Source organism: Mauremys reevesii, linkage group 10 (assembly GCF_016161935.1).
Source record: "Mauremys reevesii isolate NIE-2019 linkage group 10, ASM1616193v1, whole genome shotgun sequence".
Classification (NCBI taxonomy): Eukaryota; Metazoa; Chordata; order Testudines; family Geoemydidae; genus Mauremys; species Mauremys reevesii.
The window spans coordinates 2,268,546-2,294,238 of NC_052632.1; the positions used below are offsets into that span (position 1 = coordinate 2,268,546).

A 25,693-nucleotide genomic window follows, 5' to 3' on the forward strand; every position below is an offset into this window, starting at 1 on the left:
GCCACTTCCTGTTTTGAATGTTTGTGCTCTTAATTTTACGAACTCTCCTGGCATGGTAACTAACAGAGAAGTAAACATTTTGCTCAAGTGTTTTTACTGTTGGTAAAATGTTTTCTCATAAAAATAGAAACGAAATGTAAAACACTAGCTGAAGCTCTAAACATGAATATATTTTATAAATGGTGAACAGATCAATAGTGTACTCAAAAGTATTAAATGAATACTTCTGCATTTCTTTAACCTTTATTCTAATGTCAGCAAGAAAAGCACTTCTTGTATGGCCATAATGTCCAAATGATATTAATAGAATGTCAGTGTGAATTAATAGAATTTTTCAGAAGATTTTAGCAGCAAATGGAGTGACACATGCTAACCACTTCATTGCTGTTTTGTTTGTTTATGCAAATTGTTTGAGGCATGTTGATTTAAAATCTGATCAGAGTTCAGTCATGGGACTAGCAGATTTGATACAGTAGAACTCCACTGATTCTCTCTCTGCTAATCTTCAAACCTAAAAGATCTCCTACCCTTCCTTTGTGCAAAGATTTAAGAATGCTGTAGTAATGCCTGACTAGTAAAACTTTCTCTTTTATAAAATTCTAAAGTATATCTATAACTACACTTGATAAAGTAAAAATAAAATGTTTATGAAACAGTATCTCTGACTGTTTTCACATTGGTTAGTTTGAGTAACTTCTTACAAATTAATAATCTACCAGTCATTAGTGTCAGTTGGATCTTGTATTTTCTGTGTTTCTGTCTGGAATCGGTTCTGGTAAAATGAAATAATTAGAAAACAGCAAATCTAATCAAGTATCATTATAGCTGATAAATAAGTTTAAAATCTAAATTGACCATTTTTAAATTTATTTATATAGCTTTATGTAATATCTTGAAATTCCATAGACTGACTCGGTGCTGAGATAGGTACATCATGTAAGAATCTGGATTAATTAGGAAAAGAACCAGTATTAAAAGCAATTTTTTTGTCTTTGCAATTTAGAATAAACGTAATTTTAAAAAAAACTCTATAAAATAGGGAGTGAACACATGCTGGAAAACAGAGAAAAGAAGTAATTCTGGAGAACGAAAGAGGACAGGTTTCTGTGCAATGTTAGGCTTTAATCAAGTGCATCAGTCAGCATTTTCTGCAATAGCCATTACAGAACAGCATAACATCTTGCACACAAAAAAAGTCACTCAAGAAGAGTTTATGTATTAGTTAGAAATGATCTAAAGAGTATGACTGATTCTTTTAATGTTTTTAGAAAAACTTCTGCACTAAATTAAACGATGCTTTCCTCTCCAAGTTATATGATGGCTGTATTTCCAAGGGAATTGATATTTCCTATACTTGTTTGGTCAGTGTCTTCCCAGCCTATACGACAGTTTGTCTTTACTCTTGCCATCAAAAAATAATTATTTTTCCTTTTAAAGAATTGCTTGCATTTGAATAGCTCCAAATTGTATGACTTGAAATTCGATTACTGTTCACTTAACTACTTAGAGCCACCTATATGCAATATGGGCAGAATTTCTGCCATAATGAGAAGGAAGCTGAGAATAGCCAAGACTAGACCATGCTATTAATAATTTATGTTGGTGTTGGTGACCAGTTATGGAGACAAGAACATTCTATCTATGATTCCAGACTCTTCCATCTATTATGGATTCATGTTACTATAGGAACCTTTCTGTATTTATTTGTATAACTGAATGCTCAAACAATATTGTAAAAGTCTCTATTTTTATATCATTTATTTTTGCTGGTCTGTTGCACTAATAATTTTTTTCTATGTATCAAAAACAGATATAAATGATGGAGTCCTCCAAAAGATCTCTCGTGATAAGACTAATTTTTTTGGCGGGATTTATACCATGCTAATCACCTTAACGTCAAAGTACCTATATTCAAATTTTGTTGAACATGCAATTCTACTTGTGTGCCAGTTTGATTGTGGTAACTGCAGAAGCATCTGCTGCTGTTAAGCACAAAGAGGGAATAGTAATAGAGGTTGGTATTTCAAATTTACTTTTAGGTGGAATTGATTTTTGTTCTTCTAGTTATCTCTGGAGTGTGAAATAACACCAGGTTTGGTACCAACCTCGCTATGTGGTTGCCCTGTCTCAATCACAGTTAGCTTTGTTACTGTTTTCTCTACATGGTTGATAGATATATTTACTCGATATTATTATGAAGGATGTTTGACATACTCTGTGCTTTCTTCTACTTTTAAAATTTAAATATCACTTCTTTACTACTTAGGAACTGTAAACTCTGGTTAAAATAGTTATTGGAACAAGCCCTCTGTTGCAGTTCAAAGATTGATTTTTCTGAATATGTTTTTAGAATTCCAGTGATTGAAATTCTTTCTAAAGCATTTTTTTCTAATCATTATCATAAGAATGGCCATACTTGGTCAGACCAATAGTCCAGTGGTTCTCAACCAGGGGTACACAGAGGCCTTCCAGGGGGTACATCAACTCATCTAGGTATTTGCCTGGTTTTACAACAGGCTACATAAAAAGCCCTAGCAAAGTCAGTGCAAACTCAAATTTCATACAGACAATGACTTGTTTATACTGCTCTATATACTATACAGTGAAATGTAAGTACAATATTTATATTCCAGTTGATTTATTTTATAATTATGTGGTAAAAATGAGAGAGTCAGCAATTTTTCGGTAAATAGCGGTGTGACACTTTAGTATTTTTATGTCTGTATTTTGTAAGCAAGTAGTTTTTAAGTGAGATGAAATGTGGGGGTACACAAGACACATCAGACTCAACCTTTCCAGACTACGGTACCCCTTTCAGGAGAGTCACTGCAGCAGTCCATCTAGCCCAGTATCCTCTCTTCTGACAGTGGCTGGTGTTAGAGGGAATGAACAGAACAGGGTAATTTGAATGATCCATCCAATCCCAGCGTCTGGCAGTCAGAGATTTAGGAACCCCCAAAGCATGGGGTTGCATCCATGACCATCTTGGTTAATAGCCACTGATGGATCTATCCTCCAGGAACTTACGCAATTCTGTTTTTTGAACCCAGTTACAGTTTTGGCCTTCACAACATCTCCCTGGCACCAACTTCTACAGGTTGACTGTGTGAAGCAATACTTCCTTATGTTTTGTTTTAAACCTGCTGTCTATTAATTTCATTGGGTGATGCATGGTTTTTGTGTTATGTGAAGGGGCAAATTACACTTCCCTATTCTTGACACCAGTCATGATTTTATAGACCATTATCCTATCCCCCTTTAGTCATCTCTTTTCTAAGCTGAACAGTCCTAGTCTTTTTAATCTCTCCTCAGATGGAAGCTGTTCCATACCCCTAATCATGGGCAGCAGGTCAGGCTAAGCCTCCCCTAACCCAAGCCGTGGCCCTGCTCATGTTCCGCCATGAGGCCCTACCTCGCTCCCTGTCTCCCCTGAAGCCAGTGAGGGCTCAGCTTCCACTGGCGGCCTGGAGCTCGGGCTGCCTGCCGGCGGCTCAGACCAGCCCGGGAGTCGGGCCAGTGGCTCGGGCTGGGGGGGTCTACCAGTGGGCAGCTAAAGCTCCTCTGGCAGCATGGGGAGGGGGGGCCTTGGGGCTCCTCTGGTGGCGCGGGGTGGTGCGTGGGCAGAAGGAACAGGCCAGTTGGTTAGCCTCCCTGAAGTGGGGTTCACCCACTGCCCATGCCCCTGATGATTTTTGTTGCCCTTCTCAGCACTTTTTCCAATTCCAATATATCTTTTGCTGAGATGGGCAACCAGAACTGCATGCAATATTCCAGGCATGGGCTTACCATGGCTTTATATAGTGGCATTATGATATTTTCTGTATTATTTACCCCTTTCCTAATGATTCCTAACATTCTGATAGACCTTTTGACTGCTGCTGCACATTGAGCAATGTTTTCAGAGGACTATCCACAGTGACTCCAAGATCTGTCTTGAGTGGGAACAGATAATGTGGACTCCATTATTTTGTATATGTAGTTGGGATTATGTTTTCCAATGTGCATTACTTTGCATTTATCAACATTGAATCTCCTCTCTTATTTTGTTGCCCAGTCACCCAGTGTTGTGAGATCTCTTTGTAACTCTTCTCAGTAAGCTTTGGACTTAACTATCTTGAGTAATTTTGTATCATCTACAAACTTTGCCCCCTCTCTGTTTACCCCTTTTTCCAGATAATTTATGAATATGTTGAAAAGCACTGGTCCTAGTGCTGATTATTGAGGGATCCTGCTATTTACCTCTCTCCACTATGAAAACTGATAATTTATTCCTACCCTTTGATTCCTATCTTTTTAATTAGTTACTGATCTGTGAGAGGACCCTCCCTCTTTAGTCCATGACTGCTTACTTTGCTTAAGAGCCTTTGGCGAGGGATCTTGTCAGAGGCTTTCAGAAAGTACAAGTACATTATATCCACTGGGTCACCCTTGTCCACGTGTTTGCTGATTCCCTCAATTAATTCTAATAGATTGGTGAGGCGTGGTTTCCCTTTACAAAAGCCGTGTAGACTTACCAACTAGTAATTGCCAGAATTGCCTCTGGAGGCTTTTTTAAAAATTGATGTTACATTAGCTGTTCTCATTCAGAGGCTGATTAAAGCAATAGGTTATACACACAGTTAGTAGTTCTGCAATTTCACATAAGAGTTCTGAAGGAACTCTTAGGTGAATATCATCTGGTCCTGGTGACTTATTACTGTTTAATTTACCAATTTGTTCCCAAACCTCCTCTATCGACACCTCAGTCCTAGGACAGTTCCTCAGATTTGTCACCAAAAAAGAATGACTCAGGTGTGGGGATCTCCCTCACATCCGCTACAGGGAAGACCAATGCAAAGAAATCATTTAGCTTCTCTGCAACAAGCTTTTCTTCCGGGAGTGCTCCCCACTGATTGTTTGGCAGGCGTCCTGCTTCTGAGATTCTGATTTGCTTAACAATTTTTTTGCTGTTAGATTTTGTGTCTTTTGCTAGTTGTTCTCCAAATTCTTTTCTGGGCTGCCTAATTATACTTTCACACTTGACTTGCAAGTGTTTATTCTCTTTTTCTATTTTCCTGTCGGATTTAACTACCAATTTTTAAAGTGTGCCATTTTACCTCTGCCTTTTTCGCATTGTTTGGCCATGGTGGCATTTTTTGGTGGTTCTACATTTTTTGGGGAGAGACGGAGGGTGTACATTTAGTTATGGTATTTTTAAAAAGCTTTCATGCAGCTTGCAGACATTTCACTCTTGTGACTGTTCCTTTTAATTTCCATTTAACTAGCTTCCTCATTTTTATGTAGTTGCCCTTTGTGAAATTAAATGCTACTGTGGTGGGTTTCTTTGGTATTCACTGTCTCCCTATCTTACAAACACGTTAAATTTAATTATATTATGATCACTGTTACTGAGCGGTTCAGCTGCGTTCACCTATTGGACCAAAAGAGGACACTCTTCTTAAGGTACCTTGTCTGAGGACAACTTGGGACTGAAATGTTTGTGCTAAATAAGAAAACTATTGTCAATTTTTATAGCCAAACTGAGGTGTTATATCCTTATCCTAAGTGCACAAACAAGCCTCTTATGTGCACTTAAAACTCTTGCATTTGTGTGACCGGGACTGAAAATATAAACGAATCTTCCTTCTCAGTTTCTTTATATGCGCTATTGAATGGAAATATCTGTGCATATGCAGGGCGTTTACATTTTCAAGTAACTATTGCAAACATAATAAATCCTCACTACATCTCTGAAGTACTCTTGTAGGAGGTGATGTATACAGATAGGCAGGTACACACATCCTGACGAGCTTATGGATCCAATGGACTAAACAGAGTCCTAGGAGAAACTCAAAAGTAGCAGGCCATTTTAGTGCCATCCAAAAGGAAACTACTTGCCTTAACTTTGAGCTCTAGGTGATGTCCTGTACCCAGAGTGATATTTGCATCCTCTCTCTTACGCAAAGCAAAAGCAGAATGTTTTGGGTGATGCCTCCCTTTAAAATAGATTGGACGCTGTAATCAGAAGATGCCATAGGAGTTTGGAATGACAGTTGGGATGTTGGAACTGGAAAGTTCTGGGGCAGTTGGGGAGAGATGGAACATTAATCCCAAGATTCTATAGCAACTGAAGGTGGATTTGGATAGCTGGAGAAGTCTGAAGAAAGCACAGTGACAGCAGCAGGATCCTTTTGAGGAAGAGAGAAATAGGAAGCAGGACAATGTATATGAAAAGAACTCTGTAAGGGACATGGGAAAAGAATTGCAGGGATGGAATAAAAGGATAAACCAATCTGAGCAAGTGAAAAGTGGCGGAAAGAGACTGAAAAGATAAATGTGCCTTAGTTTCTTCCTTGGAAGGGTTTGAATTGCTGTCTCAGGCCTTAAAATAAGAGCTTTGTTTTTCCCCATTGGCAAAATTCTTCGCTCCACAGGCCAAGTTCTGCCTTTGTGTAAAATTCCTGCAGCTGTCCTGGTGAGTTCTGCAAGGTGATAGAATATTAGCCCAAAGGCAGAATTGACTCTGGTGAAGGGTTTAACTGGTTGGGCAGTAATCACTGTTATAAACAATGTGGCACGATCATTGGAGGTCATAGACATGATTTTTTGAGTAGGGAATTCTGGGTTGCTTTTATTTAGTTATACATGAATACATGGCTTTTAAGTTTAGGTCAGGAGCAAGTAATATTTGTTTTATTTATTTTATGTTTTTATTTTTTGGTTCAAAGTGGGGTTTTGGTTGCTCTGGGTTGCTGGCCTTTACAATTTTTTCTTGCCTGTGTGCTCTAAATGGAAGTGTATGTCTTAGAACACATTGAACTGAGATGCAAAAAGCCCAGTGAATGTCCAACTGACCTCAAATTTGTGAGGATTTCAGAAGTTTCTTTGTTTAGTTTTAACTTTGCCTCTAAATCCACTACAATCTGTGACCTTGTGATGCAATTGTTGCAAAGAATGGTCTGCTTGGAGAGACAGCTCTAGATCTTAATATAAACTTTTGAGCAACTAATTCATTTACATTTCTTATGTCTTTTACAGTACAGGTGAGGGAAGGTAGCATTTCCTGCTTATTAAACTGAGAGCTGTGGAGCTTACTAGAACTGTGTGAATAATGGGTTTTTAGGTTTGCTGGCAGTTTGAAAAATTGGGTGAAAAACATTTTGGGTCAGATAAAATGTTTTGATTTTGACCATTTAAAACATTTTTATTGTTTAAAAAAATTAAAAGGAAATTTTGAAACAAGTCATTTTGAACGGAAAAATTTAAGTTCTTTGTCAATATGAAACACTTTTGACATATTTGGAATTTTTTTTAACTGAAACAATTTGCAAAACATCTCAATATCACTGGATCTACATTTTTTGTCTCCCTCCTCCTCCACCCCCCCAATAAAAAAAAAAAGCTTTAGTACAAAAAACTTTGCCCAGCCCTGACTCTCAGAAGTTAAGAGCAGCTGCGGCTGCCATGGATTTGATACACTTAACTTTTGTGTATGGAGCTTCTTTGTATGTATCTTTTTGGGATGACTTCTGACTGTTCCTTCACTAATTGTAAACTTAACCAATTTACCCTTTAAAAGTGTGCTTCTAATTTAGACAAAAAACTGTTTAATATTCTTTGCAGATAAGTGGTGATGTAATTTTATCTGCATGTATAGTATGTGCTCTTAGAAATGGTGGGGGAAGATAAGATTACCAGACATGTTCCTTAGCACGCACCTTTCCTCTGCCTAGGGGGAGAGCTTATGATTTTGATTTCAGAAGAGCGGCACTGCCATTCCTCATGGAGCCATGGGAGGGTGCTGCTGGATTGGCCAGCATCTCTTGCTTGACTCATATGGTGAGGACTGCATTCTTTTGGGTTTTAAATGAGTTGTATGTTGCTCGACTTCTTGAGACAAGGGGATAGGTTTTCTTTCTTTTTCTTTTTCTTTTCTTTTTTCTTTCTTGAAAAATAAACACTTTTTTTATTTGCAGTAATTGTTTATAGTACCTTGAGAACCTTTAGGCAGCAGCCGCTAATTCAAAAGGCAGACTATGCTCTGTCCCTCAGAGAATGAGTATGAGTGCAAATGCACATATATGTACAGCAGGGATGTCTTTGGGCCTGGAAAAATAGTTTTCTTTCAACTGACATATGTGAACTTTTTTTTTTTTTTAAAGCACAGACCACCCAAAATGTCCTTGGTGTTTGGAACTAATTTTATAAACATAATCAGTCTTCCTCTCATCTTGCTTGTAAGCAGTAAACTGCCCCTGAAAGGATTTATTTTATGGCCACGCAAGCTGATGCCATCTTATTCAGAGATCTGCCCTGTGTGTATCAACGTACATAGTTTCACTACTGTAGTACCTGAGTGACTCACAATCATTAATGGATCTTATTCTCTCTACACCTGGTGAGGTAAAGGAAGATGGTTCTGTCCATTTTACAGATGGGGAAACTGAGGCACCACATAGATTAAATGATTTGCCTGATATCACACAGGAAGTGAATTGAATTCAGCAGGTCTCTTGAGTTCCAGTCCACTGCTTTATCCACTAGACCATCTGATAGTTCTTACATAATATAGATGTAGGACAGTTGCCATTTGGCTCTGGCTACAATTAAATAATAATTTACATTATATTAAACCATGAGACTCTATGCAACTCTATAGAACTAATAATGGCAACTCATTGACTTGCATGTTGGTTTTTCAGAAAATTTGCTGAAGGGGTGATGTAATGATCACTTTTGCCATCTCCTGGTAATGATTTACCCAGTCTTGCTTGCATCATCTATTTCTGTGAAGCAGTTTAGTTGGACAACAACTGTCAGACATAAGGCATCCCAAAGTACCCCGAGTAACGAGCTGGACACTGCAAGGTGTGTAAGTGGCAGTGTTCATCCTGACAGTTGCTCTATGGAACCTGTTTAATTGGAATCTGTCTCTTCTCCGCCCACCCCTGGAAATCTCTGACATAGAGAGAGAAAACGGCTATTTTCTGAGCATTCTATCTGAGCAGGAACTGAATTTAATAGTTTTCCTGCCACATTGCTCTCCCCCGCCCCCCCTTAGTACTAATTATACAAAAATAACTGGATTAAATTTTATGACCTTTCAGATTAGAGGATCTAATGGTCTCTTCTGGCTTTAATCTAGATACATTATAGCAACGGTTTAGTATGAAATGTGAAACAGTAGAACCTCTCTGATTTGCACTAGCAAATGGAAACCCATTAAGGAGTACTGAATGCTGTCAATTAGTGAATATTGAAAATATTATGAATTCATCTTACTTATTCCACTTACTGAAATGTGTAGTTAGATTTTAATTACAGCAGTTACAATGCTGCTTCATTCAGCTTTGAAGGTTTGTTATAGGGTAGCTGTCCCCTTAAGAGACATGTGCCCAGCTCTCCTGTTCCAGTCCGGCTGGGCCCTGGCTGGGTGTAAGGAGGAGGGTGGGGCTGCCCTGGGAGGTATAGGTGGGAGCCAGCTCAAGGGCAAGAGAGCTCATAACCCAGAGCTCTCAGAGGGAGCGGTCTGAAGCAGAGCCGGGTGAAACGCGTCAGGGAGGGGATGTCCCTGGTGGAGGGAACAGTGAGTTCCTAGATGAGCAGTGGAGTCAGAGCAGGCTGAAGAAAGCAGAAGGCAGTCAGGGAGGAGGAGGGGTTGCCTACAGATCTCCACAGCTAGTGAGGGTTGAAGGTTGAGAGCAGCAGACTGAGATCCCTGGTGGGGCTCTGAGCCAGACAGCTGAAGCCGAAAGCTGGGGAAAGACGGTGGTGAGGCTAATGATGTCTCTGGGTAGGAGCTGCAACCATACCTGGGAAAGAAACAGTGCAAAGTACCACCCCAGCTAGAGCGGCTGGAGTGAGGTATGATGAAAGATGCTAGCACCATGCTGGGGAGCGGTGTGAAATGCCCGAGCTGTACTTGGTGTTGATGGACGGTTGGGATTTGAAAGACAGAATGTATTCTTTGGACTGTGCTGGATTACGGTAGTGGGACTCTTGTTATGATTTTCATATATGGGACTTCTGTAATAAATTTAACCCTGCCAAGGGCTAGTTATACATGAAAAGCTTGAGTGGAGTTACTGGGGACTCTGAAATAAAAGGGGAAACTGAGGCAGGCACACCAGGCTGGGACAGCCCCATCACAAAGCTCTTCCTGCAGATCAGATTATACTTGTTTTGTAAGCTACTGTTGATCTTTATGGTCACCAGACAAATTCATCCCACCTTGGCTGTAAAACTTCATGGGTGGGAAGGGGACATACCCGGCAAGCCAGAAAGCCATGAATGCCACAGATGAGCCCCGATTGCTGATCTAACTGTCTACTTCTAGTCCAGAATATTTAGAAGAACTGCTTTTTCTAAGTTTATGCAGCTGTACCACAGAGGATGTACAATTGCTAAACCACCTTTGAACAGACTTAACTTCAAATGCTTTGTACCTATATCTCTTCACAATTAAAATAAACCAGAATGGGGGCTCCAGGAGTGTCAAAAGTGCACCTGTTTCTGTAGCAGGCTTCTGAAAAATGGACTAAAATATGCTTCTATATTTCAGATGACTGTTAAATAACCTCTCGATATATATATAATGGAATATTCACCCATCAGCCCAGATGTTGAGAACTCCCACTTCTGCTAATCTTACGCATTTGCAGTAAGAGGCTACTCAGTCCTTTAGTCTGACTGGAATTGTAATGGGGTAGAGGACAGGGAGAATTTCTCATGACTAATATCCTGAAACCTGGGTATCTAATGTGAATCCTCTCGGGGAATATCAGTTTCAAGTCAAAGAAATTTGGTCTTTAAGAGGGTCACTAACTGTACTGTAGGTGACTAAGTTACTGTCTGCTGTACAGTCTGGTTAATGTAAAACATGATGTTGCTGTAAATTGCAGAATTACATATAAACAGAGTAGCTTCATGGGAGAGGAATTTGAAGATTTTTAAAAATTCAAAAGACCCAGATGAGAAGATGCTGAAATTTATTTTGATACCTGATAAATACATTAAAAAAATTCTCAGCATGGAAACATTTTCATTTGGGACGTTTCTTTATTATAAGCATGAAGAGGGTCAACTCTTCCCATGCAGGAGACCAGGAAACTCAGTCTGAGTGTGCTCGTTCCCAGGGTTGGCGCCTCTGCCAAATAAGAAGGGGCTTTGGCCCCCAAATCCACGCATCCATTGAGAGCAGCTCGATTCTTGTGGTTCTGCAGTGCTTCCCAGCCACCCTTGGCTCCGGCCCATCTAACAGTGTGAGTGACAGAGCCTAGCTTACCGAACTGCTGCTGGCCAGATTCTCCTGTGAGGGGAATTTCACACTGTAGTGAGGGAACCACCCTCAAATGATTTCACCATGAATTTAGAGCTGGAATCCCCTTGGAGAGATGATACCTTGCACAGCAATCTTCCTACTGCACCCTTCCAACTGCTGGTGACCTGTCCCCATGTGGAACCATGGGAGGGCTTGGGCCTCCACAACAGGTGGGTGGGTGGAAGGACACCTCCCATCAGTTCATTGCATAGTGTAAGTGTATGTGCCGGTCAGAAGCCAGAGCAAATCATCTGGCCAATATGTGATATTTACTCTTTGGTTTCAGAGCAAACTAGAGAACTGTTCCTCAGGAAGTGGTCATTGCTACAGAAGGTTTGGTCTGTTACCCTGTTGCAAATGTTTTGAAATTCATTGCAAACATCTGAGATTTCAAGGATTTTGTAACCATTTTAATAATAAGCCTGATAAAGCCAGTCTGAAGGCACAATGTTGTTTGAATGAATTCCAACTAGCCTACAAGCTACAAAGGGTGGGAGAAATTTCTTTTTATGAAAGAATGGGACAATGAGAACTGTCCCCTAGAGGCTGGAATCCTCAGATACAATACCAGAGAGCAAAAAATGAGGGAAATTGCACATACCATTTTGTATATTAGTTTTTACAATACAGACCTCAATAACTATCAACCAGTGAAACTGATTTTCCCTTACTGCACAGTGTGGTGGTGGTGGTGTGCTTTTTAATTTGCCAAATTCATTTTGACAATGTACTGTGTTTACCTCAGACCAAATCTTTTTGAGTCCTTTGTCTGTTTCTTGCTTTCTAGAAATGTTCAATCGTAAATCATGGCTTACAAAAACATTTTTGAATGTTTCATAGCCTGAGTTAAGGCATATTTAATGTATCAAAACAAGAAGCTCTATTTTTTTCTCATGTCTGCATTTTATGAAGGACAGTGATGATCCAAAAAAAAAAGGGGGGGGGGCCTCATGAAAACCCCGTGACCAGAATTTCATTTAGCAGCTTGTTGGAGACTCGACTCTACAGCTTTACTCTAAAGATTTCGGATTAGAAATCTGATCAGGTGTTAATGCTGATCCTTCTGCAGCTGCTACTGTGCAGGCTATGGTGGAGTTAGCTAAAGATTTCTTCTGTAACAGTGGTGCTGGAGAGAGAGGGTGTTATGAAAGAGACTGGATCCCCATGCATCACAGAGATACTCTGATTTGAGGGGATTGACCTCCCTGCCCCCAAATTCCAAAAGAACAATGAACAGGAAAAGCCACAAGTCACAATCTACTGAATCTATTGCCCACGGTCTGGGAGAAGCCTGTGTAAGTGAGACCATAGCTCATAGACCAAATAAGTATTTGCTTAAAGGACAGCTCTAAATTAGTGCCAGTGTGTGTTTAGTGCAAAGGGCCAGCCTGTAGAAACAAGTGAAATTTGCTTGCACAGAGAAAATACAAATTCCATCCAGGGAAGATGCAAAAGAAAATGAAAAATCGATAGTATCCGTGAATGAGTAAGCCAGCTACTCTGCCTCTCTGGGGACATCTTCCTGTTTAGTGAATGATATAAAAGGGGAGAGGGTGGCACTGTGTCTTCATATGTTAGAGAAAATTATAAAAATTGTTGCTTAACAAAGGGGGTTTTGTTGGTGATTTATTTAGCTGAGTTACTAGGAAGGGATTAACATGCACCCCATCCAAACCTCCGGTGTGTGCATGTGCGTGCACACACACACTCTCTCGCGCGCGCTCTCTCTTTTTTCCTGTTTCAGGTTTAGTTTTTCCATGGTTCAGAAACAGCAGCTTGATTTATCATACACATGACATGTCTCAGAAGGCCCTGCTGGTAAACTAGTTTAACAGAATGAAACTGAATTTGCAGGACAACATGCAACAGTCAGAGAGCTTCACCCCCCACATTTTAAAGAATAAACTGACGTATGTTTTAGGTACTAAGGCCTATCAATCACTATAACGAAGCCCCTTGAAAAAACAGATCATGACCAAGTAATCTCTGCTCAGATTACACTGGTTCTATTCTGATTTAAATGTAAGTGTGTCTAACTCATGAAAGACGCCATAACAAAGCCCCAAATGCTTTGGAAAAAGAACACTCCCCCCGTCGGTATTGATCTGCTTTATTTTGTTAGAAATTTAATACAAGAGGGTTATTTTATTCAGTTTCCTCAACCAATATCAAAGTCCCCCAAACTCCTGGCTTTTCCCCACTGATTCTCAGTCAATATCAAATGATGTTGAATTTAAATAGATTTTTGATTGTAATAAGATAAGTGAGGGTAAAATTTATACATAAATGGATCCTTAAGTGAATGAAGACAGCAGGTAGCTGTTTAATGTACTGCGTCTTTTTCTTGGGACTTGTATCTACATGGTAGTTGAGATAGCTGCATATACATGGTGTGTTTTCTGGGTTCTATTGTCCAGAGGAATTTGAACAGCTCTGTATACAAATTGTTTTTCAGATTGGCTGTAATTGGGGAAAAATTGATAATGTAGTGAGTAAAGAGCAAAACCTCAAAGGAGTCAAAGGTTCTCTTCAGTTCAGTTACTACTACTACTAATATATACCTAGCATTTAGCATTTTTTTATCTACATAGCTTCAAGAACTTGGGTAAGTATTACAATTCCCATTTTACATAGGTGGGGAACAGGGCAGAGAGAGGTTAAGTGACTTGCCCAATGCAAGGTAATGGCAGAGTAAAGAATAAAACTCAGGTTCCTTATTGCTAGTGCATGGCTCTAACCACTAGACATAACTGCTTCCCTCAGAGCTGGATAATGCTTCCAAACACTGGCCAACTTCATTCATATAGAATTCACATTAGAAATAAAGCTGGTTGACAAAATTAAGAAAAAAAAAGAATGACAAACTGTGACAGTGGGAATTTTCTGTAATATGTTGTATTAATATGGTGGTGTGAAACCCTGACACCCCAATATTCACCACTGTCATGTAATTAGGATATGTTTTGTACAAAGTACAAAAGTCTTGATCTACTAGACATTCATATCTCACTGGATTGTATGTGCTATCGTTGTATGTGAAGTTATGATGTTTAGCTATGTATGTGTTATTGAACATATTGAGAGGTTGAAAGCACCCACAAGCAGCCTTTCAGATACAACAGTAAAAAGGGCAAACAATGTTAATGGCTCAGTGAGGAAATGCACACGAGCACCAGAATTACTCTGGGAACTGTGTACAGTAGAAACTGCTCAGAGACAGCACTGCACAGTGGGAACTGTCTGACCCAGGTCACAGCAAAAGAGCTTCCCCGCAAGTGGGGAGAAGATATAAAAGGGGGACAATGACATCATGGGGGGACCTCACTCTCCCTGCAACACCCCTGGAAACACCTGAAGGACAAGGACTGAACTGGGGGAAGTGATGGTCCCAGGCTAAGATCTTTATCTGTGTATGAAAACCTGGGACAGCCAAGGCAGCTTGTGCCTTAAGAATCTGCCAGCCTGTTTATCATTCAGGGTGAGAATTTGCTAATTTATATCCTACCTATCTCGTGTGTTAAGCTCAGTTTGCGTTTTTTGTTTATTTACTAAGGTAAATAAATGATCTGTTTGCTATCCCTTATAATCACCGAAAATCTACCTCTTGTACTTAATAAACTTGTTTTTGTTTTCTACACACCAGTTTGTGCAATTCATACCTGGGGGAGGGAGTGAAAAGCTGTGCAGATCTTCCCCCACATTGAGGGAGGGGGTGAATTTCCTGGGCTTGCGCTGCACAGAGAACTGTACAGCATAAGACGATACAGTTTTGGGTTTACTCTCCAGAGGGGGTGTGCATTTGAGTGCTGGGCAATTCCTTAGCTGAAGCCTTCCCAGGCAGAGCTGATCTCAGTGCCTGTGTGTGCTGGAGGAGGCTTGAGGGCCTGGCTTAGGAGAACAGGGTGAGGGAGCCCAAAATGGTGGGACAGGTGGGCTCAGTGATACCCCAGTACATCAGGTGGTATCCCAGAAGGGGGAGCAACCTGTCACAGGTGAATGCCTCAGTTTCCTCTATGTGCTGCATGGCTAATTAGGGAGTGGGAAAAGATTTATTCTTTCCAGAGACCTAGACATATTGGTGTGACTGACACCTAGCTGTCTGCACCCTGGACCCATGTCCATGGAGAGTCTGAAGGATGTGGAAAAATTGGAGAGAGTCCAGCAGAGGGCAACAAAAATGATTAGGGGGCTGGAGCACATGACTTATGAGGAGAGGCTGAGGGAACTGGGATTGTTAAGACTGCAGAAGAGAAGAATGAGGGGGGATTTGATAGCTGCTTTCAACTACCTGAAAGGGGGTTCCAAAGAGGATGGATCTAGACTTTTCTCAGTGGTACCTGATGACAGAACAAGGAGTAATGGTCTCAAGTTGCAGTGAGGGATATTAGGAAAAACTTTTTCACTAGGAGGGTGTTGAAGCACTGGAATGGGTTACCTAGGGAGGTGGTGGAATCTCCTTCCCTGGAGGTTTTTAAGGTCAGGCTTGACAAAGCCCTGGCTGGGATGATTTAGTTGGGATTGGTCCTGCTTTGAGCAGGGGGTTGGACTAGATACCTCCTGAGGTCCCTTCCAACCCTGATATTCTATGATTCTGAGAAGACAATGGCCACTCCAATTGCCTGGACATTTGTTAGCTAGCACTTAATGACCATGAAAGGCCCACTCCTCTGCAGAAAGTCAACCATGTTTGATCAGATGGAGAACAAAGGGCTGAGGAGGAAGGCTAGATGGGAGGTTATTAAGAACAGGCTGCTGGGAACTGGGATAAAAGAGGGGTCAGAGAACTCTGGGCTTGGGGCTGACCAAAATGGACCGTGCTGTAACTTTCTGTTCTCTATGCTAACCAGGGACTTTCTCTGCTGTGTCCCAGACATCTGATAAACTGCTTTTACAACGCTGGCTGAGAGTCATTATGATGCTGAAAGAGAGGGTGCGTATGCTGCCTTTGGATGTATAAGTTTCTTTCAGGTGTCCAACTAGGGTGGACTTGCTGAAGGGAGCTGACAGTGAGAAACAGGGGTGCTGAAGGCTCTGAAGTTCATCTAAGAACAGTGAAGCCAAGTGGCTTACTCTAGTGAGTAAGACTGGGGGGTGTTGGCACACGGAAGGGATCCTCCAAACCAAGTTGGAAGATGGGATGTTTTGGAGAAAAAGTTCTGGTGTGGGCCAACTCTACCTACCAATCAATACACCTTCCAGGAACGTAAAGAATTAGTGTAACTGTGAAATGTTCAAAGGATGCTATACTCTCCCCTCTTGCTCTACTAGCCTCAGAGCAAATCAAGACTTGCACATCTTTTAACCTCAACCCTCAGTGGGGTAGGTTCATTGTTTAATTGTAAAAATAGATGCTTTTCCAATCAGGGTTCAATCCCACCTCTAGCACTAGTCAGATTATCTAGTAGTGACAAAATGTCTTGCTGAACCTTTGCCATTTCAGATTTTTAATTCAAAAGCCAGGAGAAACACATTGTCAACTCTCAGGAGACAATTTTGCCCTTTATAGAGGAGAAATGGAATGGTTTGACAGTTCACTTTATTTTTTTTCTGATGTGACCCAAGATAAGTCATTCCGCACTGATTTTTTGGCACTGGAAAATGGAGGCTAATTTTCATGTTCAGAAGCACTATTAGCTAGAAATCTGACAGCCCAAAGCTACTGATCTGAGAAATCATGAATATTTTTGATTCTTCAAAAGTGAGGAAGTATTGAGGTGGCGTCTTAAGTATATTGATTAAGATTCTCAGATTGGCAGAGGAGTTGCAAATAATATATATTAGGGCAAGATAAGATAGCATCTACAAGAACAACACATCAAATAAAATATTGTGGCTGATAGGTAGCTCATAAACAAGTTCAGATGGAATGAATATTCTTAAACACACACATACATTACTCATGATAATGACTTGTAGAACACCAGTGTGTGCTCGGTGCTGAACAGACAAGTATTATGACAGTCCAAAACCTGCTCAGGTACATGAGGAAACAAGTGGACATTGCACTCCTGTAACTGAGGGTTACTGTAACTGTAATTTGGTCCAAGTTCCCTGCCCAACCAACTTACTGTCGAAATAGAAATGTGATGAAGGATGGAAGACTACTAAAAACAGAGTGATTGAGCAGTGACAATTAGTAGTGTGTGTCTTGTTAGCGCCATGATTTGTCTGGTGGTGTTGTTCCAGTGGTTAATTACCTTCACTGTCAAAAATTTACACCTTATTTCCAGTCTGAATTTGTCTAGCTTCAGCTTCCAGCCATTGGATCTCGTTAGACCTTTCTCTGTTAGACTGAAGAGCCCAATATTAGATATTTGTTCCCCACTTAGATACTTACAGACTGTGATCAAGTCACCCCTTAGCCTTCTATTTGTTAAGATCTTTGAATCTATCATTATAAGGCAGGTTTTCTAATCCTTTAATAATTCTCGTGGCTCTTCTCTGAACCCTCTGCAATTTATCAACATCCTTCTTGAATTGTGGGCACCAGAACTGGACACAGGATTCCAGCAGAGGTTGAACCAGTGCCAAATCTGGAGATAAAATAACCTCTCTGCTTCTACTCAAGATTCCCCATTTATGCAGCCCAGGATCGCATTACCTCTTTTGGCCACAGCATGAGACTAGGAACTCATGTTCAGCTGATTGTCCACCACGACCCCCAAATTTTTTTCCAGAGTCAGTACTTCCTAGGATAGAGTCCTCCATCAAGTACCTATCTTTGTTCATAGATCATTTACATTTAATTGTATTAAAGCACATAGTTTGCAGGTGGCCCAAAAACTGGGGAAGTGGTAAATAATGAAGATGGGTCTCCCATTTAGAGCAATCTGGATCGCTTTGTAAAGTGGATGCAAGTAAACAATCAGTGACAATTTGTTTTCTTTCAAGTCATTGATAAAAATGTTAAATTGCATAGGGTGACCAGTATAGGGTGTGTTTCCAGTCAGGGTCACCCTATGCACCCAATTGCATAGGGTGACCCTGACTGGAAACACACTCGCTTGATGACAATTCCCTGTTTCCAATCACGTTTTGAGATCTATTAGCTAGCCAGTTTTCAATCCATTTAATGTGCACCCTGTTAATTTCATTCTAGTTTTTTAATCAAAGTGTCATGGTACTATGTCAAACCCCTTACAGAAGTCTATGCATCTTATATCAACACTATTACCTTGAACAACCAAACATGCAATCTCACATAAAAATATAAGAACGGCCGTACTGAGTCAGACCAATGGTCCAGTTAGCCCAGCGTCCTGTCTACTGACAAGGGCCAGTGCCAGGTGCCCCAGAGGGAATGAACAGAACAGGGAATCATCAAGTGATCCATCCCCTGTCACCCACTCCCACCTTCTGGCAGTCAGAGGTTTAGGGACACCCAGAGCACACGGTTGCGTCCCTGACCATCTTGGCTAATAGCCATTGATGGACATCTCCTCCAGGAATTTATTTAGTTCTTTTTTGAACCCCATTATAGTTTTGGCCTTCAAGTTAGTTTGATCAATTAGACCTGCTGATTTAAAAAATACAGAACAGAAATATTTATTGAACACTTCTGCTTTTTCTGTATTATCATTGATAATTCTACAATTTCCATCTAGTAATGGACTGATACCAGTGTCAGAATTCTCTTTGTTCCTAATTTTAAAAACTATTCCTTACTGTCTTTAATTCTGCTGGTCATAAATTTCTCCTTGTGTCTCTTTGCTTCCCTTATCAATTTTCAACAGTTCCTAGCTTCTCATTTATATTCATTACTATAAAATTCCCCTTTCTTCCATTTGTTATATATTATGTTTTATTGATGCCTTTACTTCCCCTCTAAACCAAGTTGGTTTCTTAACCTGCACATCCTTCTTTCTTTTTGGGCATCTAGTAAAGAGTTAAACAGTTCCCAATTATGAAATTTTTTTAAAAAAATTTCATACCAGCTGATTTGGCACATAATTTTCAGTTTTGTGAAATTGACCCTATTAGTGCACCATCTATATATAACTAGTCTGGACTTCATTCCTCTTGCACACTATAAATGTGATCAAGGCATGATCACTTTTACCTAAGCTACCATTAATTTTTAGTTCTGAGATCAAGTCATACAGGCCCATGTGGAGTTCTCTGGCCACTCCCAAACCAATGGGAACAAAACACATGACATTTCCCGTCCTCGCAGGATCCTGTTTCAGAGAAAGAGACCCTTCTTGCAATACCAATGTTTCATATTTACAATAAAAATCAGAAATAATGTGAATCAACTGCAGAGGGCACTAGTGAGCCAGAGCAGCACTCACTCCCTGCATTCTGAGAGCAAGCTCAGAAAACACAGTCCGACTGCTCAGAGTGCTCCGCTCTCCCATATGGCTAATGGCTTTCTGGGTCTTGGGTCCATTGGAGAATTATAATATTCAGGGACTCAATAACAGGGCTCATGTGGGGGCTGCTGAGCTGACTGATTCCACAGGCAGCAATCTGGATACCAAGCTAGTGTTTTACATTTTTAAAAGAGGAATCAAATATGTTATAAGTAAGTGTCTTGGATGAAATAGGCATTAAGAAACCAATGGTGGTTATGCTTGTGCAAACTATCCCTGCACTTACATGTTCTCCCTTCCCATGGTGCTGTTGGCCCATGTGACAGTTATATGTATGAGGTGCTTATAGGAGCATATAGGCTTGGGGAGCCTGTCTTTACAGGGCTATTAAATTGTCTGAATTATAGAATATCAAGGTTGGAAGGGACCTCAGGAGATCATCTAGTCCAACCCCCTGCTCAAAGCAAGACCAATCCCCAGACAGATTTTTACCCCAGTTCCCTAAATGGCCCCCTCAAGGATTGAACTCACAGCCCTGGGTTTAGCAGGCCAATGCTCAAACTACTGAGCTGTCCCTCCCCCCAGTAGGAAGTAACAGTCATCCCATGCAGCCTACCTGGAGAGTTCCTAGCAGGGGCCTCCGATCGGGCAGGCGGGCTGCAGACAGGAATACTCAGGCCTCTTTGGTCCCAGTCCAAACAAACAAACAGAAACTGGGCTTCCTGAGCCAGAGTGTGAACCAAGCTCATACAGGGGCTTGGTCTTTGTCCAGCTTTCTACCTGGGATCAACACGTTGCACAAAAAAAATGACTTTGTGCAACTGAACTTCAAGTCCTTCACAAGGCAGGCTGGGCGGGGTCCCAAGGGGGCCTTAGGCATGATAGCACTGAGTGCTGTGGCACCTAACTTTCAGGCAATTAGAAAAAAATATATCACAGGAACACATGATCCAACGTCTGAATTCGGCACCCAGGCTCCCTATACAATGAACAGGGACAGGTAGGTGCCTTAGGCAGTGATCCACAAAGCCAGCAGGGAGCCACCTAAGCCAGCCAGTGGGAGATGCTGGTCAGAGGTATGTGCAAAGCCCAGTCCTTCTCTCGGGCCCTGACTGTCACAGGTACCCGCCACCCCAAGGAGAGAACAAGGGATAGGCCCCGAGAATGAGCAATTGATCCAGCATACAACCCGCTGGTTCATCATACTATGGAAGTATATTGAGCAAGGTCTTTTATAAAAGCTTGTAATGTTCTAAACTTAATAATCATTCTGAGCTCTGTATCGGGCTGTGGTTATGAATCTCTATATTTGTGTATAGAGCAAACTGTGCTTGTAAGCGCTGGCTCTACCTCACAGCAGGGTAGAGCGCAATCAGACAGGGAGAGACACCTCTGAAACCAGCTGTTTACACAAACCTGGACTGACTTACTGATCCATTGTACAACCCAGGAAAAGACAATGATGGGCCATTGGAATTAATGGAGAGACATTGAGACAACTGGGAATTTTCCCACCTTGAATATTATACTGACTGAAGAAAACCATCCTATAAATCCCTTTAAAATGAAAGGAGGTTGAAGTGAAATCCATCCAGAAACTGAGGACAGGAAGCTGTCCATGAAACACTGGATCCACCAGCTAGGGAGTGGTACACTAGGAAACTCTTCAAAGGTAACGTGGATTAGAAAAGGGATTTTATCTACTATGGAAGTGTCAAGCCTCTTTCCCATTTGGGAGTTGCTCTGGGGCTAAGGCAGGAGATGGGCATCTGGACCCCTCTCATGGGGCAGCAGAAGACATGCTGAGGCAGGACATAGGTGCCTGGTCTGTATGCCCAGAGGAAGAGCGTAGGTACGGAGCGTGTTTAGGTGCCTAAGGAGGTCAGCAGCTGCTGAGTGGGAATTCACCGTGGTGCCTAAAACCAGGTCTTGGGCATCTAAGCACCTTTCTGGATCCCACTGGCTATTCCCAGTCTGCATTTCCTCCAGGGCAGGCCAGCAGCTGCCTCATTCCTTTACCTTGGGTTTAAGTCACCTGACTTGCCACAACATGGACTAGTTCATACACCATCTCTGCCCTGAGTTCATACAGCTCTGGGCTATCCTCTGCTCACCGAGCCTTGTTAGTTTTCTCCCTGGCAATCCTGAAAGAGGATCTTTATGGCTCACCACAGCTTGGGCCCAGTGAGTGAGGACTTTCTGGCTTGCTAGGATGCTCACAGAACACCAATGGTCCATGCAGCATTTAAGGGAGACACTGCTCATGACACTTCCTCATGCAACGCTCCTGCTCACTGCTGGAACTGAATTGTTCCTCTCCTGCCAGGCAGAAAATAAAGCCGAATGAAGTGCAGGCAGGAATACTGTAGGGAAGTTCCTCTGTCTGGGAGAGAGGCCGCACCCCTTGCAACAAGGCCTCTGGAGGGGCACAGTTAGCACCAGGACCTCCACCACTCAGTGGGATAGAGCAGTTAGTAACCTCAGAGCCCAGGCCCTCAGGCAGGGAGGGAAGTGGTCAGGGGTCCTGTCTCTGGCAGACTGCTGACAAACACAGGTCCCTTGGCCTTGAGTGAGGGGCTTGCCACCCCCAGGTGAGGTGGTAGGGGGCAAGGGGGACGCAGGCCCCCCCAACTCCACCAGGTCCCAGCCCAGGACCCTAACAGTCATCAGTCAGCAACACAGCCAAACTATAGTCAGCTTCCCTGGGCGACTTCCTACACTCCCATCCAAGGGAAGGGCTGCCAGGTGTCTGGTTTTCAACCCAAACGCCCAGTTGAAAAGGGATCCTGGCAGCTCTGGTAACACATTGACTAGGCTGTTAAAGTCCTGTCGGCAGTGCAGCGGGGCTAAGGCAGGCTGTCTACCTGCCCTGGCTCCATGCAGCTCCCGTAAGTGGCCAGCATTTCCCACCAGCTCCTAGGCAGAGAGGGGCAGCCAGGGAAGCTCTGTGCACTGCTCCCACCCCCAGTGCCATCTCCACAGCTCCCGGGAACCACAGCCAACGGGAGCCACAGGGGCAGCACACACACTGCACAGAGCCAGCCACCTGACCGCGCCTCTGCCTAGGGGCCAGACATGCTGGTCACTTCTGGGAGCAGCATGGAGCCAGCAGGCAGGGAGCCTGCCTTAGCCCCTCAGACCAGGAGTCACCTGAGCTAGGCACCAGCCAGAGCCCACACCCCAAACCCCCTCCCACATCCCAACTCCCTCCCAGAGCCCACACCCCCTCCTACATCTCAACCCCTTTCCCCACCCCAAGGCCTGCTCCCACACTCCAAACCCCTGGGCCCTAGCCAAGAGCCCCCTCCTGCACCCCAAATCCATCATCCCCATCCCAGAGCACACACCTACAGCCAAAGCCCTCACTCCCTCCTGCACCCCCAGCAAGCTAGTGAGGGCAGGGGAGAGCAAGGAACAGAGAAAGAGGGGCGGAAACAAGCAGGGGGGGGGGAAGGCAAAGGGTGTTCAGTTTTGTGCAATTAGAAAAGTAGCAACCTGGGTCCCAGAGTCATGATTCATCTTACCAAGGTAAACTGCTCAAGGCAGCCCCAACAGTGCCTCAGCTTTTCTGGCAGTCAGCAATCCCTCCAGGTCTCAGGCACCGTAACAGCCCTGTCTGCTCCGAGCTCTAGTAGCAGGAAGAAGATATCCTGTTCCTTTCCCCCAAAAAAGCTGGAGGGCCCACCTTTTATACTTCTGGTTCCTGCCCCCCTCCGCTTTTGGTGGGGCAGGCATGGGTGTCCTGGCTCTGCCCACCAGAGGGTGGTCGTGGCTGGCCAGCTGGGAGGGAGGCCACCCCCCACTGCAGGTACTAATCAATTAGGCTTCTGTGGAAAGGTTAGATCACAAACCATTAGCTAGTTATATATTTAGACAGACTCCTATGAGCCATCTCTGTGGTTTAAGGGTCTGAGACTGGACTGAGGCACTTTCACAAGAAGTTTACCTGTGGGTGGGTTAAGCCAGCATGAGTGGTGTTGATTCTTTAAGGCCTGATGAAGCTATTCCCTCCCTCACTTATAGACTGCACCTGGGAGGCCCAGGCCTCTGCCTTGGTATAAAAATAAGTCCTGGGCTCTAGCTTAGGGAAATTTATACTAAAGAAGAGAAGCTCAGAAATCTGGCCAGGGAAAACAGCAGGAACTGAACTAGGGAAAGCATTGTAAGGGGGTGGTCTTTGAGGAGCTTAATCAGGGAGAGAGCTGGTAGACAAACCTTAGATTGAGAATCTGCAAGAGCTCTTAACAGACCAGTATGGCTTAGGGACTTAAAATCCATGGGACTCCTTTTTCAATGTCTGTGTTCGTTCTCTTGTGGGCCTGTTTATGGGCCCAACCTGCTTTTTCTAGGTGGGGAACCACTGAAGTTTCATTTGTTTTAAGCTAGGTGTTGAACAAGAGCTATAGGGGAGCTTAGCCGACTCCCACCACAAGCTCGCAGCACATATTTTCTGGCACAGCCAAACAGCATTCTGGGGGGTAGGTTCTGCAGCAGTGGGCAGCCTTGTTATTTTCCCTTTGTATTTCTTGTTTTCTTTCCTCTCTCCCACTGATCAGACCCTTCTCCACCAGAAGTGAGATGTACTTTTGCCCACTGTGTTGTTTCCTACATGTCTCCTCATATAGTCAGATGATTTAAACTTCAGGTGCTAGGTATGCAAAATGGCCAGAAGGGGTCCTGCCCACACTGTGGTGGTTTGGAGACTCAGATTAAGGGTCACTTTGTTTTGGTAGCATTTCATAGGCACTCACAAACCAATTGTCCGACATCACTGAACCTTTTTGAGTATTGCCAACCTCTTTCATTCAAAAATTGTCAGCCAGAGCCCCCAAATCGTGAGATTGAAAAATACTTTTAAAAAACTTTTTTTAAAAAATGAAGTGGAGATTTTCTTCTAATCCGATGAACCTGGGAGCTGGGGCTTTGAGGAAAACATCAACTATAACGAGAGTTGGCAACAATCCCTTGAATTAATATTACTTACCTCTTATAAGACTCAGTGGGGCATCCCTTGATTTACCTGGGACTATTCACATGTGTAAATTCTTTGCTGGGTTGGGACCATATAGTAGCTTTTAGTCATTGCTGTCAAATCCCTCCACAAACATGCTGCTCAAGTTTCTGAAAACTAGTTCACACTGTGTAGACAGGGCTGGCATCAGCGTTTTTGCTGCCCCAAGCATTGAAGGGGGAAAAAAAAAGCAGCGATTGGCAGCACTTCAGCTCTACTGCCGCCGCTTCATTCTATTCTTCGGCGGCAGGTCTGTCAGTCCCTCTCGGCGGGAAGGACCCGCCACCGAATTGCCGCTCCTTTCTGTTGGCCGCCCCAAGCACCTGCTTGCTGCACTGGTGCCTGGAGCCGGCCCTGCGTGTAGAGTCTTAACATAAATATTAGTACAGTCACAAACAGACTAGCCACACATCATCTTGTGTCCATAGTTACTCCAATATTAGTAACTTCTTATTACAACTTCCAGCTGTCCTGACTTTGTGTGAGTCCATCTCTTTCCTATCCCTTTCCCTCTGGAATCAGGTTTCTGTTTTGTCCCTGCCAGCTTGAGCTCCTTCCTCCCTGAGCTCCCTGATTAGTACAGGGAACTTGGCTTCTGGTAGTCAGCTGACCTCTCCTGTAACCCTGGTTTAAGGATGGAGTATTGAGGTGCAGGGATCTTCTCTCCAGGCAGCTTCTTTTTGCCATGGAATGTCTCCCACAATCATAGTGTCCTTCTGAAAGGTGGGTCCCTAGGGAGCTGCCTGCCCAGCCTGTGCCTAAAGCCATCACTAAAATGACTTATGTTCACTCTCCTGCTTTGCTAGAAGACACATTTTATAGCACTACATTTCATTTGTCTGTTTCCTTCTGTCACTGAAATGAAAGTTTTCATCGGATTTAGATGCCCAGATATGTTCCCTTAAACTCTTTCCTCCTCACATGCACATGTACTTTTTTCCTCCCAGGGTTTCTATTCAGAGCTGGAGCGGCACCCCTCCTTTTTGCAGGAACACACAGAACTGGTTTTGATATCATGTACAGTACAAATATGCACAGTGTGAATGGATATGAAAGTTAAGGAACCCATTG

The 25,693-nt window shown here is 42.7% G+C and overlaps 1 long non-coding RNA gene across 1 annotated transcript in view; it reads left to right on the plus strand.

Annotated features, from left to right (window-relative positions):
- Window positions 1-6,024: 6,024 nt before the first annotated feature.
- LOC120373058 overlaps window positions 6,025-25,693 on the plus strand; it is a 40,329-nt gene continuing 20,660 nt past the window's right edge. Inside the window, exons 1-2 of the long non-coding RNA XR_005585350.1 lie at window positions 6,025-6,454; window positions 7,713-7,818. This is a non-coding gene — a long non-coding RNA (uncharacterized LOC120373058). The remainder of the gene's footprint in view (window positions 6,455-7,712; window positions 7,819-25,693) is intronic.